Below are 4761 nucleotides of genomic sequence, written 5' to 3'. Positions count from 1 at the left end.
GAGCATGTCATTCTTTAGGTTTGGGACGTTTTCTTCTATAATTTTGTTGAAGATATTTGCTGGCCCTTTAAGTTGAAAATCTTCATACTCATCTACTCCTATTATCCCTAGGTTTGGTCTTCTCATTGTGTCCTGGATTTCCTGGATGTTTTGAGTTAGGATCTTTTTGTGTTTTGTATTTTCTTTGATTGTTGTGCTGATGTTCTCTATGGAATCTTCTGCACCCGAGATTCTCTCTTCCATCTCTTGTATTCTGTTGCTGATGCTGGCATCTATGGTTCCAGATTTCTTTCCTAGGGTTTCTATCTCCAGAATTGCCTCACTTTGGGTTTTCTTTATTGTGTCTACTCCCTTTCTATGTCTTGGAAGGTTTTATTCAATTCCCCACCTGCTTGGTCGTGTTTTCCTGTAATTCTTTAAGGGATTTTTTTGTGTTTCCTCTTTAAGGTCTTCTACCTGTTTAGCTGTGTTCTCCTGTATTTCTTTAAGTGAGTTATTAAAGTCCTTCTTGATGTCCTCTACCATCATCATGAGATATGCTTTTAAATCCGGGTTTAACTTTTCGGGTGTGTTGGGGTGCCCAGGACTAGGTGGGGTGGGAGTGCTGCATTCTGATGATGGTGAGTGGTCTTGATTTCTGTTAGTAGGAATCTTACGTTTGCCTTTTGCCATCTGGTAATCTCTGGAGCTAGTTGTTATAGTTGTCTCTGGTTAGAGCTTGTTCCTCAGGTGATTATGTTAGCCTCTATCAGCAGACCTGGGAGACTGGTTCTCTCCTGAATTTCAGTGGTCAGAGTACTCTGCAGGCAAGCTCTCCTCTTGCAGGGAAGGTGCCCAGATATCTGGTGTTCGAGACTTCCTCCTGGCAGAAATTGTGTTCCACTCACCAGAGGTGTTAAGATCCCATGGAGGGTCCTGTGGGGACCTTGGGGGTGTCCAGAAACTCCGCGTGCAAGGAACCCCGCTGCTGGTGTGGACCGGAAGGGACTTGTGCCCCTGATCAGGCTAGGTTTTCTGCTTCCCTAATTAATGCAGTCTCAGGTCCTGCGAGATTGGATTGGAGCAGATGCTGTGTTCCACTCACCAGAGGTCTTAAGATCCCGTGGGGGATCCTGTGGGGGTCCTTAAGGGGATCCAGAGACTCCGTGGGCAAGGAGCCTCGGTGGTGGAGTGGACTGGAAGGGGCTAAATTATTTTTAAGAGTGAAAGTTAATATTGGTCTTACCTAAGTTTTTGAGGTTACTGTCAATCCAACCATAAGTCTGTGCTTAGGCCACGGGACTACCCATCAGTCTTTCTTGTCGGAGAGCGATTAATCTCTTGGACCACTTTTCTTCAGCCTCAGCTTTTTCAATAAATAGATTTGGATGAGCTAGAGAATTGTCATCTTGGTACTTGATAGCCGTGAGGATGCTGTCAGTGTCTATTTCCTTTCCAGTGCTGGGTGGGTCAGCAGCTACTGATGCTGGTCCTGATGCTGCAGTTACATGCTTCACTTCACTTGTTTCTACTGCCTTTTTGATGTCTTTACTTGATCTGAATGTCTGCTGAACAAAAGAATCACTTTCAATTGCTTCAATTTCCTTTACTCTTTTTACTTGTTCTACCAGGGTGGCTTGGTCTTCTTTTCTTCTCTTTGCTTCTTCCTCACTCCTTTCTTTGGCTTTTAATGCTTCATCAGCTTTTGCAGTAGCTTCAAGGACCAATTGCAGTCTGGCTTTGGCCTGCTCAGCTGGAGGCAGATGTTCTAATCCAGCTTTGATGTTTCCAGAATCCCCGAGTTTGATGCTGTGCACTTCTTTTTCTTTGCCTTTATCCTTCTCCTTTTCTTTGTCCCAGACTTAAGTCTGTCTCTGTCCCTGGACCTGCTACAAGTTCTTCTGTGGGTGGATCTTTCACTGCTTCTACTATGTGTGCGTGGATGAGGCCTTGACCTGGTTCTTCTCGTTCTGCCTTTTGACTGAGACCTTTGAACTCTATAGTGTTTCCCTAGGCCCCTGGAACGACTGTGACTTCTTTTCCTTCTGGAGACAACACTTTCTTTAACAAAGCCACACCTCCTTATTCTTCTCAAGTAGTGCCCATCTTTGATGACTAAGTATTTAAATAGCTGAGTCTATGTGGGTCACTCTTACTTAAACCATCACATGGTCTTTTGAGTCTAAAATTTTCTTTTACAGGAAATGCTTGATAGGATAAAGTTGAGATAAATAATGAAGAAGTTGTTCTGCTACTGTTGATATTCTTTATCTCTTACCTCTGTGGCTGATGCTCATTATAGGGCTATGATAGTGCTTACTAAGTTTCTAAGAGGTGGAGGCAGTATGCTTTCTAATGATAGAGGGAGGACTTCAGTTTTAGAATCATGTAAGGACTTGCTATGGTTACAAAGGTAGCTATAGCTATAAGCTGAAGGTCTGGGTCTTATCTACACAGAACTCCTGCCTCTGAAGAAGGTACTTACCAGCTCCATTTACCTTCAGTTTTGCCAGTAGTGCATATGCTGCCATGTGTTCTGGAAAGAACACCAAATAAACAAATCTTGGAAAATAATGTTTTATTTGTCCTGCTAGAGAATGCCCCTAACAATGATTAGATACTTTTTAGATCAATGATGCAAACAGTGCAATTAAATTTCATGGTGTTTACTTAGCAAATACCACATGGTCTCATCTTAGCTATCAACTGTTGAAACTGTGCAGTGTTTGAGTAGCATTTGAGTGTTAGCTGAACATTTTGATTGCTGTATTTTGAATGTTTATCTCTGGCTACATTGCTACCCATTTGGTCAAATTATGTTTGACAGAAAATATTTTAGTGTGTGTTTTGTGTGTGTGTGTGTGTTTTAGTAAATGATAGCATGACCACATACTTCTGACTCAAAACTTCTTTGTTTTAAATTCTTATTTTAGGTGTATGGGTGTTTTGCCTGCACGTATGTCTGTGTATTACGTATACACTTTGTGCCTGGGGATGCCAGAAGAGGGTATTGGGACTTGAACTTGGGTCTCTTGGAAAAGCAGCAAGTGTTCTTAGTTGCTGAGATATCACTCCAGGCCCTAATGTCCTACTCCCAAACATGTTTGTGAGAAAAGACACATTGACACGGAAACTGTTGTCAACTTTGTTATTAATCTTCCAAATTAAAGCTATGAACTTTAAGATAGATGGCAGAAAAATAGAGCAGACCTTTGGAGTGGAGTGCGATCAATTTGTTGAAAAGAACTAGTGTTCCTATACGCTGGATGTTCTGACCTAGCATTTTTAGAGGCAATAATTTATAATGTTAAAGAAACCTCAAGGGAAGACTTGCATGCAATATATAATGTAAAAGTAAACGCCTCCTAAAATTGATTTCATTGCTTTCGTGTGGTCTTCTGCACTAGGGTTTGCTTATGTTAATTCAGAGATTGTATTTTTGTGAAATCTCTTAGAATTTGAGGCATCCTAATAAAATTTATGCTAGTCATAAATATGGACAACAACTTTTGCAGTTAAAATCTGAGAAATCTAGAACTAGAGTGTTATTGGTATACACTACCTGTATTAATTCATTCAGAGAGCAGATTGCATTTTGAGAAAGTCTTACTAATTTTGTGGGAGGGGGAAATAAATTTCTATAGTAGAGCTCAATGATGTCTTTGAGGTCAGTCTTTGGTGGCAAAGATCAGCTTTCATAAACTAATTACAATTAACATAGCTAGCACTGAAATGAACTAAGCCTAGAGATAAGTGGGGGATTTTTTTCCATAGTAAAATGATTTTGAAAGCAAATATATATTTTTAGACATATGAATGAATATTTGTTTCTAGAGTTATTCTAAGGTTGTTTCACTCCAAGTGGTGAAACAATTTTGATTTCAACTCAAATTTTCACAGCAGAAATTCTGGGAAAAGAACTAAGGCAATCCCATCTAGCCCAGCAGGATAAAGGGAGAGCTGCCCCAGCCTAGTGGTCCAGCGGGATAATGGACTAATGGGATAATGGGAGAGCTGCTCCGCCTTAAGTTAAGATGAGAAATTCCGAGCTCCTGCTGGCAATGTGAGAACAAGAGTGTCTGCTTTCAAAAGCCCTAGAGCAAAGTTACCAAAGCATTGCTTCCTGCACACTTATGAACATGTGCTCATATGGCATGACCCTTCACTCAGATTTTCCATAGTCATAGAAAAGAATTCCTCTTTGATCTACATTTTCTAGTCTATCCATCACCTCGCCCCCAGCCCCAGCGATTATATTTGGCTGGAGTACAATTATTAATTGCTAATTTTTGAGTAAGACATCAAGAAAATGATGAAACAGCTTACAGGTAGAGAGCAGCTATTTCCTCCTGTGCCAGCTTCTGGCTCGTGGAATGGCGTTATGAGGCTGAGTCCTGCCTCAGGCAGCAGAGAACATGGAGATTGATTAGCAACATCTTCAAAGGAGTTAGGAGGGGTAGGGATTGTGGTGTACAGATCTTGTAATTGTTCTCCCTAGGCTAATTACTGGAAGAAGAAGGATTCAACACCCATGAAGTGTCAATCGAGCATCAGAAGTAAGAATGCATTTGTCAGGGAGACAGGCAGTGCATTACTCTGCCTGTGATCTGCACTGTAGGGTAAATCCTGCTCCTAACAGACTTACCTTGTCAAATCATATCTTGATCTAAAGATTTGAGGTTCCGCAAAAGGCATTCCACCACTGGCTTCTATTAGAACACGAGGATTCTGGAATTAAAGGTCTTGCTATCTTCAAGCAGTATTATCTAAAGCCAAACCTAA

The 4761-nt window shown here is 41.1% G+C and overlaps 1 pseudogene; it reads right to left on the bottom strand.

Annotated features, from left to right (window-relative positions):
- Positions 1 to 1268: 1268 nt before the first annotated feature.
- LOC110302383 (serine/Arginine-related protein 53 pseudogene) lies at positions 1269 to 2510 on the bottom strand (annotated as a pseudogene).
- Positions 2511 to 4761: the final 2251 nt, after the last annotated feature.

The sequence above is a fragment of the Mus caroli genome, unplaced genomic scaffold, assembly GCF_978045245.1.
Source record: "Mus caroli unplaced genomic scaffold, Mus_caroli_1 scaffold_11, whole genome shotgun sequence".
In the NCBI taxonomy this organism is placed as follows: Eukaryota; Metazoa; Chordata; class Mammalia; order Rodentia; family Muridae; genus Mus; species Mus caroli.
Note: the sequence above shows the minus strand (reverse complement) of the source record. Positions and strands in the feature narration are given on the sequence as shown.